We start from the raw sequence: 13,658 nt of genomic DNA, 5'->3' as shown, positions 1-13,658 counted from the left end.
GGAGGAATGAGAGGTTTCAGAAATTGCTAATTATGTTAGGAACATATGAGACACTGAATTTGCTGTGAATAAATGAATTAAGCATGAGAAAGAGTAAAACATGTTTTTCATTTTGTGGTTTGAATGTAACCAGTATTAAATTTAATGACTTCTGTATGTGCATGAAAGGAGTGTGAACCATACGGTCTCTTTAATAGCTTTGGCTTTGTACGATTCCAAATATCCCCGCAAAGGGGCAGTGTGGAGATGTTCTGCTCTTGGCATTCTGAAATTGTAAACATGGAGTACATTGAAAGATAAATTTTAAAAAAAGGGATTAAATAATAGGCAATCTGACTTTCAGTCTTAGTGGAGGATGATAACTGTGTACTGCCTACAGAGAAGTGAAATTGATTTTATGAAAGAATTTGGCTGTCTGTATAAACTTCTGCTTGAAGATGTCAGTATTTAGGACAACCAGTGAGACATTCTAAAGATTACTGAAATGCGGTGGTACTACCCAGATGTTAAGTTAGTTCATGTTAAAGTTATTTATTTTAGATTTAATATGTGTATCCTAGAAAAACAGTAGCAATAAAGATGCTTATAAAATACTAGATTAAGCAAAAAAAGCCCTCTCTATATTTAAATATTAATGTGCTGTAGTTAATGTTCCTGTATTCAAGTTCTGTAGTCTCTATCTACTTAGATATTTTTAGAATAATAAAATATAGCCATAAGAGATTAATCTCTAGATGTACCCAAATGCTTTTCAAGAATTTTTATGCACTCATATTCATGAATGCAAATACACATGTATTTTAAATAATTTATGCTCCTTGGTCTGCTGCAATGAGAGTTTAAAATAGGAATGATTTGTCATTCTAATTTATCCCTCCAAAGAGTGTAGGATTATCAGACTCACCGTGTAAAATTCAATATCAACCTTTTTTGATGGGTTTTAGTCTAGGGGATAGGATTTACCTCTGAGGACCCTAAAGGGTATCTTTCTTTGTCAAACCTTAGGTATGTATGTTATGAAGGCTGATTCACTAATTGCCTATAGACACAACCCTAAGGTTTGGCAAACTGGATCCCTTTCTCTACCTTCAAGAGTGTGTCTCTTCCAATACTGAAGATTGATTAACTGAGAAAGGTGTGTTTTATTTTTCTTATTTAAAGGGGAAATACATTGTTTCCAGTATAGCAGAATCAATCACTCAATCAATCATTTGTGATATTAGGGACAGAATTCAGTTAATATTCTGTATGTGATGTTTTTTCTAGTTGTATTCAGTAGAATCTTGAATGTATTAATGACTTTTTAAGCAAAAATGTTTCCTAAGGGGAACAATAATGATCTCAACAGGATAAATTACTGCCAGCATAGCATTTTTAATTTAGTGCAAAGCACTTTAGCTACATGAACTTTAGAATTTCGTGACTAGCTTATTAGAGGAAACTTCTTCCTACTTTTCCTTTGAAATTAACTTCAATTTCTCTGCATAACTGGCCATGATTTGTGGGCTCAATCCAGCTCATGAGTTATTCTAAAAGGGAGCAGTCAATCTTCCCCATGATGTGTAACTCAGTGTTCTTTATAGGGGCACTAGTCAGGGGTTACAGTTTGCCTTTGTCTGTGTGAAATATTCTGCTATAGCACATCAGATCAAAAAGTAGAGAATCAATGACTTATTCCTAGCAATTTCCTTAATGTGATAATGAGATATTGTCATTTTAAAACTACCAGAGATTTCTGCAGCTGCTGTTGTTACAAGTGAGTATTACAGTTTTTTTTTTTCTTATGAAGTTTCCCCCCCAGAAGTTTGTACTGTAAATTTCTATTTTTCATTCAAACTTGAAACTGTGTGGTTCTTCACAAGGCAAGGGATATGAAAATCAATAATTTGCATTTTTCTGTGTTTTTCAAACTATGGGTATTGTCAGAAGTTTCTTAGCAGGTTTAATAACTGAAACTGTTGAGTTTGACCAGTAGACTAGATTTTAGTGTGGCTGTGTCCACTAGATATTTGTGAGCAGTTTTGACCTCCATGGGTACTGCTTATCAGAGTAAGTCACTGGTTGTACTTAGGAGGCAAATAGTGACATAACTATTTTGAGGCATATGACTTGCAAGACATCTGCATTGAACTGTTATCACAACTTTATTAATTATTCTTAGTTTACTGTGGGTATTCAGCAAGATATCCTTGCATTACCTTGTGTAAGACAATATTCAGGTTTTATTACTGTAACACAAACTGTGCAGCTGTTCAGTACAGGAAAGAAAAAAAAACGAACATTGGATGTTAATGCCAGTATTACGTGAAATTTTAAATAGCATGAAAAATATACAGCCATGGGTTGAATGATGGCAAATGAGCAACTAAGATTTTATTACATGTTACGATTTATTTCTTCTTTATTTTAATACCTTGGCTTTAGATCTCATGTGATATTCTAGTATTGAAAGACTTAGTGCTATGGGCACGGTCTCCATGCCCCACCCAATAGGAAACACAGTTATCAACCAAGTTTATGTAAAAGCATAGGGGAATCCCAGCCTGCAATTGAAATTGGGTTTGTGCTCTACTCATTTTACAATCCACATTGTTTGCAGGCTGTACACAAAGAAATAGGCTTATGCTAAATTTGATTCAACAGCTGCTAAAGATCAAGAGCACTACATTTGAAAAACACTCCCCAGAACACTATGAAATATTATTTGTATTGTCTGTCAATTAATGCAGTAATGTTTCCAAAGTCTATGGATAAAGAAGGAAACACTAAACTGAATCTGGGATTTCCCTCTAATTATAAAGGTCATTGGCAGCAAATCCTTGATATATATAACTGCTGCTTGTTCCTGCTATTCATAATCAAAATACGTGGTGTTTCTTTACTGAATATGTATACCAGTGGATATATATACCAGTGGATCAGTTCAGTTTTGCTGAATACTACACTCTGCAAAACCAGTGATATAGTATAGCCCTTAGTCCACAAAGTCAGCTGACATAAATTGCTATTCTTTGTTTATTATTAAGCAATTAGTATTTTAAAAGTGATCCCAAGCCTCTAGAAAGTAGGCATGTGAGTGACATAATTCAGTTGTCTTCTAAAATCTCATTGAAAACATAATTTTAGACATGGCAAATGTCTGAAGAGACTGATCAGAGCCCTGGCTTCCTCAGGGTGAGTGAGAGAGATGTCATGAAATCCCACCATGGGTATGCATGTATATATCTGATGCCAGAAGGAGATGCATAAAAATATAAAACGTATCCTTTTTTTGCTGAGGTGCAGTACAGTCCATGAGAACATGCTCTAGACAGAAAGCCTGGGGTCTACTTCTCTGGCTGTCATCGAATCACGTGTGTGGCTCTCTTCAAGTTATTTAATTTCTCTGGTTTTCACAAGTACAAAAGATTTCTGACCTTCCTGTGTTGTGTCTTAATGATATGTTTTCATTAACTGCTTTGAATATTATAATTATGAGTTAAGTACTCATTAGTTAGAACTTCAGGGGCTCAATCATATTGAGTCATTGTATAAGAGTGACACTAACCCATTTGCTTTGGTATCTTTGCTTGCCTTCTCTGCTGGTACTTAGAAGAGCAGCAATTTAGCATGTTTGGGTGGCTTATCTCTTGGACTGTGTTTCACATTTGCTCTTTGGGTCAAAAATAGCTTGGCAATGATATAAGACAGGTTCATGTTGTGTCCTGTGCTGCTGGTTGGGTGCTGTCACATTTCCTCTCCCCCTGAGAAAGAAACAGCCAGTGACAGGTACCAAGAGGGACTTACTGCAGTGTTCCTCAGTGTCACTGCATGTACCACCAGCTCCTGTAAGAGAGGTGAAGATGGAGAAAGCTCTGCAATTCAGAACTTGCAAAAAAACGTGCAATGGTAGCTTTTGGGCTTTTTCCCTCCTCTCTTCCTCAGGAAATCCAGAAGAACGTTGCAAGGTCTGGAAAGAGACTAGCCACTGGAATAGCAAGCACAGAATACAAGAAGTCATGAAAGTTAGGGCACAGACTTAACAGGTGTTGGAACTGGACCTGACAGTGTCTTGGAACTGAAACACAGGGCAGTGCTAGAAGCTTCACTATGAGACATCAGCATCACTTACATGCAATCAGTATATAATCTCCTGCAAATAGCAGGAGACACATATTTGATAAACCCAAAAAAGGGATATATAAGCAAGATCAGCAGAAGATGGGAGCAGCTGGCCTTTATTATTGACAGTAAATTTTAGTTTACAAATCTTTCTCAGCCCTAATCTTAGGGATCTGGTCTGTTCTTCAGCTCCATTTGGACCCAAAATTAAGTAGTAGGTATTGAGATTGGAAGTAGGTGCTTTCCACAGCCATCTGACTGCTTTGCAGTTGGAAAACTACCTGTAATTTGATCAAATCTGGGTGGGACAGGTTTTCTAGGAGTGGTAATAACTTTAATGAGACCACGTGGTGTGACCTAGCTGGAATTCTTGCAGTAAGGTCTAGGAATATTTTATTTGTACTTTTGTGGAGCTGGCAGTACTGTACCTGTTACATTGTCATGTCTGTTTATACTACACCATTCTTCCTCTCCTGCCAGAACGTCTGTGCATAGGAGAGAACCAGGGATAATCAAAAATTACAAGAACCAAAAGAGGTTTAAAAGACTTCTTTCTAAGGATAGGTTTGGATGCTCTCTGGGCTTTTCAGGCTCAGCATTGTACTGTTAGGCTTTGTGGATGGATGGATGGATGGATGGATGGATGGATGGATGGATGGATGGATGGATGGATTTAAACCTAAGAAATGAGTTTGCTCCTATCTCTGCCTAAAAATAATTTGATTTCTGGGAGCCATAAGTTTCTGTGTACTGAGTTGTAGCTTGGTGGTTTTTCAAACCAGGATCCCACATTTGAAGGCCTATGAGTTTCACTGCCATTATCCCCAAAAGAGATCCCTAGGTTTTTTATACCAGCTTGTTACAGATGGTTTTTTTTAGTAGTTTTCATACTGTCAGAATAATTTTTTTCCTGATTTGATAACATTTATTGGCTATTTTTTGAAAACCAGGAAATTATTTGCCATCTTAAAAATATAAACCAGAAAGTATGCCCCAACTGCAGTGTGTTGCTGAGGAAATTTCAGACCAACTCTGAACTACTTGTCTGGGAATGATCATGGAACCCGTAAATTAATGTATACTCAGCAGTGATGCAGACACATCACAGCACTACCCCTGCATTCACAAGCATAGGAATTCAATGGGCTAGAATTTTCTGAGGTCATGAATAGATTGGAAAATCACAGTAACCAGTGATGCTGAGTACTGGGATGGATTGCCTGTGGAGCTTATAGAGATCTCCACACACACTAAGAAAATATAGCTGAGATATGTTTAACGTAGCTCACATATGTCTCAGATAAAGGTCTTTCTTACAAAGGCAGAAATGTAGAGTAGATGACATATTGAGTTTTTTTCTAAGACAAGTATCTCTGCTTTCCTTCATTCATCCACATTTCTTTTGTGGGATCTACAGATGGTCCTTCAAACAATACTTGATTTAATTCTTTGGAACAGTCAGCAGAGCTGAAGACCTGTTTTGCTCTATGGCATATCTTGTTCTTCCAGCATGCAAAATATAGGACTCACCATGAAAACTGTGTGGGACATGCAATCTCATTCAGGAAGTGTCTATGCAAAAATGAAGAGAGTTTTAGTTTTAATTTTAATTTACAAATTACCTGTGTGTCTTTCTCTTGCAAGGAAATATTTCAACATAGTTGCTTTGAATAAGTGTGGTAAATTTCAATAATTTCTGGAAAACTGTTTGTCTTGCTATTGCCTCTACTTGTCTGCATATTTTCAGAGAGTATGAATCACATAAACAACACTGTACAGTACTAGATGTACATTCATTGTCTTTTCTTGGAAAAACTTTGAGGAAATAGAATTTATTGCAGTTAAGATTTTTCACTATATCCAGTTTTATTTTTCCTTTTTATCCCTACACATGCAAATTTCCTTCATTTTTTCCCACTTCCTCATCTCCCCAACATACTGTTCTTTTTTATATGACTGCAGTGATTTTTCTCCATTGCTTTTTGTGTTTTGATGTCTTTGTTACAATTTTTCATAATTACAGTTACCATTATAGTGTGATGCTTCATGCTTAATTTTGATAAGTAATGTCTGTTCTTTGGGGTTTTCCCCCCTCATTTTCAACATATTATATTTATATGTGATACAATAGAATAATTTTTAGAGTATGGCCAGATCCGTGTTCCCATTCAGTCTGCCTTTGTAGCTTATTTTCTCTTTCACTTAGAGGTCAAAAATCACATACAATTTTCAAGTAAATGTATGGCATAGGTGGTTTTCAGTAAGTGCTATCATTAAAAATGAGGTGTAGTGTAGAGCAACATATGAAAGTAGTGAACACTGATGGGTTTATATAGCTGTTGTAAAATTAGTAGGATTCTGCTTCTTTAGAAGCCCTTCTCTTGGCCCTCTGCCTCCTTTAGTTGCCCTGTACTAAGTTTAGCAACTACAGTACAAGGAGGATACATTATAAAAAGGTAAACTATGTGATTATTACAGAGTTTTTTGATTAAAATTATGATTAACCACATTAAATTATGATTAGTAAAAATGTTGAGAAATAGACATATGTAATGACATTTCAAATAATTAATTTGTATTGGACATGATTTATTTCTCTTTAAATTTTCCAAATTTATATATAACTAGCTTCTCTATCAATTATCTTAACCTGCAAATGTTTCAGCTAAAATACACACTAGATATTTTCAGTAGGGTTTCTCTACACAGTAAATATTGAATGTTTTAAATTTCTCATGTAGTCACACAACTAATTCTTTCAGGGAAAGGTGGTTTTGGCTTTTTTTGCTCTTGGTAGGAGAGCAAAGGCATGTATTTAGGGATTCTGGTATAGGGTTTCTGATGCAGGATTCAGACTTTCAGACATCATAATAATACAAATATGAATAGCCATAAAAAAGTTCTGTCTCAAAAATTTTCCAGAATACAGCTGAAAAAAGTTCATGTACTAAGATTTCCCTCATTTTGTTGTGGCTAGGATGTTTCTGTAACTCAAGCAAGCACTGTTAGAGCCAATCAGGCATGTTTAGCATTGTCTTTAATAGAAGCAGTTCCTTAACTGATTCTGTGGCACAGGCAGGAATGCAGAATCCTCCCAGGACAGTCATCTGAGACTACCATGGCTTCTACCATGTCCTGTGGGATCATTTGTATGGCCTTGCATCCTTACACAACATAACAAGCTAAGGCTAGAATAAAACCAAAGTCAGCATTAAAAATGACTTCTCATCTGGAAGAGATATGATCATGGGTAGTTCCATGATGATTTAAATTTGAAATTTTCTTCTGTTTAAGGAGAAGAGGGAGAAACATCACTTTAATTAGAGCTGCAAAACCCAGAAACATGTGCTCCTGCTTTGAGGAGAGTCTCAATCCTGAAATGTGACCTCCAAAGTCTTGGAATTGTTATAAGAAATTTTTGCCAAGTGTGCTATGTTATTCTAAATTTTACTATGAGTTTATGGTCCATGATGGCAGGGTTAGGAAATTATTTTTTACTTTTAAGTTCCTGCATCTCCAACATTTCAGGGTAGTGTTTACAACATTCACCCATTTTGTGATGCTGTGTTCCTGTGGTTTTAGTTTATTAAATACAGATTCAGTGGAGATCATGAGAAAGCATTAGAGTCTTGTCAGGGCACTATGAGAAACCTGCTTACTCAGCATGGTGCTGAATTAGGAAAGTCAAGGGAAAGAATTAAGCACCTGGTTAGTCTGATTTCCACTCTCTAGAGCCCACAAACCTGAGTTATGAGTGAAATTTTCTTTGTGGAAACTCTCTTCCACGAAGAAGATGTTCTCTTGTGGAGCAGCTGCTGAGAGCTATTCTTTCAAAGTTTCAGTTTGTGGTTTGTTTTCTGGTCACTGCTTAGAATAAAGTGTAAGTAGGAAACAGATCTCATGTGAATGTTGAAAGCACTCAAAAAACTCAGCTTAAAATTTTCACTGTGTCTTCCCTGTCCTTTTCTCAGACCAGCATTCTTCTATTTCCCCTCTGTACAGTCTGGCTGCTTTAACAGGAGGCCTGGGAAACCCTCTCATTTACCACACAGTGTGGCAAACAGGCAGCTTAGAACTGCTTCAGTTTAAGGAGGGTGTTGAACCTAGTGGTCCCTTGAGATAAGAACTTGAAAGCTGGAGTATAAAAGGTGGAAAATGCCCATATTATGCTTTCCTCTTCTAATATTTACAGTTTGAAGGAGGCTTGAGCTTTGTTAGTTTTACTCTGTTACTATTAAATCTCCAGCCAACCTCTATGCTGGGTGATGTGGATGTGTCTCACTACGAGTGTCTGCCATGAGCTAGAGGTCATTCCAGTGTTGTCTGGTCACAAACTAAACACCAAATTGCATGCATCCAGGGATATTTCAGATCAGAAAAGGAGGTGTCTAGTAAGCTTAAGTGCCTCCAGTGTTGTGTGGCAGTTAATTGGGCATTATAGATCATGGTCCTGAGCTGAGATTACCACAGTTTGCTTAAATTATGTTTCAGGTACCTAAGCCCTCTTTCAGATTTGGCTGACTTAATCCTTTTAAAAATGGCTGAAAACTTTTGCTTAATTCACTACCCACTAATGCAAAATCCTCATGGAGAAATTGCCTTACTTGGGAATTATGTGACCCTTTTCTCATGGGCAAAGCTGATGTTTGCATAGGTGTGTTGGGTTTGTGAAGTTTTGGTAGCTGGGCTGGGGTGGCTTCTGTAGGAATCTTCCAGCCAGCTCCAAGACAGAGCCACCACTGGCCAAGGTGGAGACCACCAGTGATGACAGCATCCTCGGGATATCAGCTTTCTGTTATCCCCTGATGGAGCAGGTGGATGCCTTAAGGAGACTGGGACCCTGTGGAAAGCTGATACTGGAGCAGGCTCCTGGCAGGACCTGTGGAGAGAGGAGCCACACTGCAGCAGGTTTGCTGGCAGGACTTGCAACTCCGTGGGGACCTGCGCTGGAGCAGTCTGTTCCTGAAGGACTGCACCTTGTGGAAGGGATCCACTCTAGAAAAGTTCATAAAGAACAGCAGCCCATGCTGCTCCTTTTGGAGAGGTTTGTGAAGGTCTGTCTCCTGTGGGAGGGTCCCCTTGGTGGAGCAGGGGAAGGAGGAATAATATAAGGAATCCTCTCCCTGAGAAGGAAGGAGTGGCAGAGACAATGATGACGTGATGTGTGATGAACTGACTGCAGCCCCCCTTCCTTGTTCCCTGAACTGCTGAGGGGGGAGGAGGTGGACAAATCAGGAGTGAAGTTGAGCCTGTGAAAAAGAAAGGGGTGGGAGGAAGGTAATTTAAGGTTTGTTTTTTATTTTCTCATTAACTTTGATTTTAATTGGGAATAAATTAAACTAATTTCCCCAAGCTGAGTCTATTTTGCCTGTGATGACAACTGCTGCGTTATCTCTCCCTGTCCTTATCTCAAACCAGGAGCTTTTCATTCCCTTTTTTATTCCCTGACACTGACACTGTCACTATGGTGGGCACCTGGCACCAGCCAGGGGCAACCCACCACAAGAGGCAAAATAATTTATCCCCACTTGCATCAGATTTAAAGTTCATTCAAATCAGTGGAATGTGTCTCACCCAACCAAAGTCTTCCACAATTTCTGGATGCGAGCAGTATGGCATTTTTCATTTATAAATGTCACAGTGTACAGCTGAGCACTAAGTGCTGCTCCTGGGGATGACTCTAGACATATATTAAAAGAGTATTTGCCTAGAGAAAAACTGTGAAGGCTTTGCTGTGTATGCCAGAACACTGGGAAACAGGGCCTGCGGTATGTCTCCTCTTTTTGCTGAGCAATAGTGTTAGGATAAATGAGAAGACAGTAACTGGAATAGAAAAGTATATTCAGGCAAAAAATAAAAATACATATTTCCAAATGAAATAATTACTGGCTCCAGCAGCAGGAGGAGCAATTCTGTACTGGAGAGTATCTTCTCATAATCTTCACTTGAATTCTTGCTATTTATTTCTTCTCTGTTCTTTTCTATGACAATCTTACGGCCCACTGATTCCAGTCACCTCTGTGACTGCTAGTCTCAGCTCTGTCAGTGTTGCTGAAGGAGCTTTTTTCTTGTAGCCTGTTTTGTGCTACAAAGATCATTATAACATCCTAACCTCAAAGCACATGGTTGTCTGGAGGGCTTGTGGAATCTATGTCCTCCAGTTTTTCAAGAAATGACCGTAATAATTGCTGACTTGATCTGATGCTGGTGACAGTACTGCTTCTAGCAGGAGGCTGAACTTGGTGACCTTCAGAATCCCCTTCCACCCTACATTTCTTTGATTCCATTTTATCATCCCCTGTATGAGACCTCCAGTAAGTAATTGAAATAATTAATGCTGTGTCAGTGTCCCTGTCTTATTGTTATAGTAGAAGTGCTGATTTGGTAGATTAGTTCTCCTCTCATGTAGCTCAGTGGTCTGAAATTTTTCACAGTCTGTGTATGGGATGGTGCTGATTTATACCAGCTGATGGTATGGCAGTCAAAGTACATTTTAATTTTACTGTGTCTATTGTACTCTATTCTGTTTTGTTAACAACTTGTGTTAATAGTGTAGGAAACATGACATCAAAATGATTGACTTTATTTTTTTTGGTTATTTTAATTTCTAAAAGAAAAAAGTTAACACATACTGTTGCTTCAAGCAAATTCTGCTTCTAGTCCTGGAGCTGAAGCACACAATAGAACAGGCAGCTTTTATTTCAGGCAGTCATAGCTCCCTTTGGTCCCATAAATTTAAAATCAAGTGGTTTATATGTAGGTCTTTTTTTTTTTGTATCTCAACATTACTTTTAAATAAAATAGAAAATTAAAAAAAAAATAGAAGCAGGGAATATTCTTCCCAGTTGAGAGGCCTCAAAACAATATTGTTTTGTCTGGCTATTCACTTATAGGATAAATGTATGTCACTGCCAAGAGTTCTGAGAAATTATTGTGCTTCTAACTCTTCCAGTTGTTCTACTCTGCAAAAAGGATTCAGCCATGTAACCACTGCAAGGGCCAGAAGATATATTCCACATGCACTACTGATAACATATGGAACACTGCAGTTAAAATACAGGAACAGGATTCTTCTGCATCAGACAGTGCAGGAGGAAATGCATACTGCCTGGAAAGCAGAAACTTCTGTTATACCTGATGAAGAGCAGGTAAACAGAAGGATGAAAATCCAAGGGGGCTGAAGGTCTTAGTCAGGTGCTCCTGCACTCCTGAAGTGCTGCTAAGCTGTGATGGAGGTGTTGGCCCAGTGACAAGGAGCAGGCTGTGGGAGACAGGGTCTGTACCTTTGCATTTACATGTGAAATGGAAGGTGGTGCAATGACAATTGGTAACAGTCTCTGCTTGAGATCCCTGTGAAGTCCTGCTGGAGAGTCCAATAATCTTCAGTAAACACCATCATGTTTGCTCATGGCTGTTTCACTGATGAGCTCAGAGCCCATCACCAGAGAGTTAACACAGCCAGATGTCACCTTGCTCTGCCGGACTCAGCCATCTCTCACCCAAAAAGTGCATGACCTCATTAGCACTGTACTGAGCCTGAGCTTGATATCCCACTTCTCAGTAGCAATTATTCTTTCAGATTCAGCACTGCTCTAATGTGATGGCATGTTTTCCATTCCACTTGAAACACACAGGGAAAAGACCTGGAGCTGGATAATGTGTAGACGTGACTCGGATGCTTTGTTTTTAGCAATTTGTAAAACATCCAGCAGCATCCACGTGTTTTTGTAGTTTAAAGTAGTCCAAAATAATGCTTTGCCATAAGTTTGGGTGCCTATTTCTTTTCTGCATGAATAACAGTCCAAATGTTTCCATCTATGACTGCTTAGCTAATCCCACTGCATGCTGCTCACATGTATCAGATCACCACTTTGTCTTCAGTAGAAGCTGAAGAACAACCTCATGGTTTGCCAAAAATTGAAAACTGTCATTAGTAACATAGTTTTACCTTGGCAATGAGAATAATTACACTTGATGTCAAAACAAATACAGATGCTCCTTTAGAGAAAAGGTCTTTTGAGGACAATGTATCAGCAGTACTAACTACACATTTTTAATAGTTCTAAATTTTCATACTAAGAGTATTAATCATAGCAATTTATCTGGTTCTTGGTAAATGTAACCACAATTTAATTCACTTGCCAAGTGTGTTTTGGAAGTCTATTATTTTTTCTTTTCACCCACTTCCAATTTTTTGCATAAATACTTGACCATGATATAGTTAAGTTTTCAGTGAGACAGGAATCATTATATTATCACTGTGCTTTCTTTACTGTAAAGAATTCTGTTTCCTTACATTTGGTAAGATAAATACAGCAGTGAGCTTTCTAAGAACATAATGAGAAAAGTTCTATGAAGTTCCAGTGCCCATCAGCATCAATGATGTGTAAATTGCTAAGGCATTATGGCCTTTATCCATGAAAAATAGCTCTGGGAAAAGCTAAAACATAGTTATTTCCTTCCATGAAGTAATCCCTAGAAAGTATCTGGGGCTGAATGTCTCTGAAAGGAATTAGAGTGATTTGTTGATAGTCTGTGGAGCTTTTGATAGAGATAGAGCTCTGAATCCTCTCTGTTTCCATCCAAAGTTCTTGAATGCTGGAGATGCATGTAACTTTGTGGCTGTCCACTGCTCAAACAACTTTTCCTTATGGAGGTGATTGAGGTGACACTGGCATGCCAGGTTTTTTACTAGGAGCTATGATAAATCATTGAGAACTCTATTGGACCAGCCTCTGTGGGCTCCTCCCTCTGTGAATGAATGGGTGAAGAAAAGAAAGCTGCTGCTGGATTGTTTACACAGCAGGGGTAAATAGCTCCCCCTCTGTGGTGGAGGATATGGCATGGTTGTGGTGTTCCTAACTGAGACCAAGATCAGTATGACTTTACAAGGCACAGAACGAGCCCCAGTGTTTTCACAGCTATGGATGGTTCTGGTCACTCCATTTGGACAGATACATTAAAGCAGAAGAAGCTGCTGAGAAGGGTGATGGTAAGAAGGAAAATCTGGTGTATTAGTGAGGAGTAAAAGAGTCCACAGTCTCACAGAAAAGCTGAGAAAAGGTATATTACTGGTTGCAGATAAATGAAAAGTAAATTCCAGGGTGGAAAGCATCTATTTAAGTGAAGCGATAACGAGTGCAATCAGAAGTCAGTAGAAGCTAACCATTATTGTTGTCATGTAAGAAATTAAAAGGTTTGCTGCTAGTAGACAACAGCTCTTCTGGAATAGCCTTGGCTCTCACAGCAGTGCACGTGAAAGCCTGACTAATTTTGAAATGATGCTTCACCAGTTTTTGGTACTGGTGGTACCTATGGTTATCAGGGGACTATACCCAGTGATTTGGGACATCCTTTGAATTTGTGTGCAGAATAAGATGGAATTTGCAGAGCACCTCCTCTCAATTGGAAATAAAAAATTAACATGTTCAGATTAATCATCTTTATTGACCTTTTGGCTACAATTTGAACATCAATTATTGCAAACCCACCCTTTCCCTGTGTTGTAAAAGTACATAGAATCCCATTTGTTGGAATAGAGGGAAACATCAGAATAT

The 13,658-nt window shown here is 38.3% G+C and overlaps 1 protein-coding gene across 1 annotated transcript in view; it reads left to right on the top strand.

Moving 5' to 3' along the window:
* IL17REL (interleukin 17 receptor E like) overlaps positions 1–13,658 on the top strand; it is a 43,994-nt gene that overhangs the window by 451 nt on the left and 29,885 nt on the right. The gene's annotated exons all lie outside the window — the stretch shown is intronic.

This window comes from Passer domesticus, chromosome 5 (genome assembly GCF_036417665.1).
Source record: "Passer domesticus isolate bPasDom1 chromosome 5, bPasDom1.hap1, whole genome shotgun sequence".
Classification (NCBI taxonomy): Eukaryota; Metazoa; Chordata; class Aves; order Passeriformes; family Passeridae; genus Passer; species Passer domesticus.
This window is presented reverse-complemented; position numbering and strand designations above follow the sequence as displayed.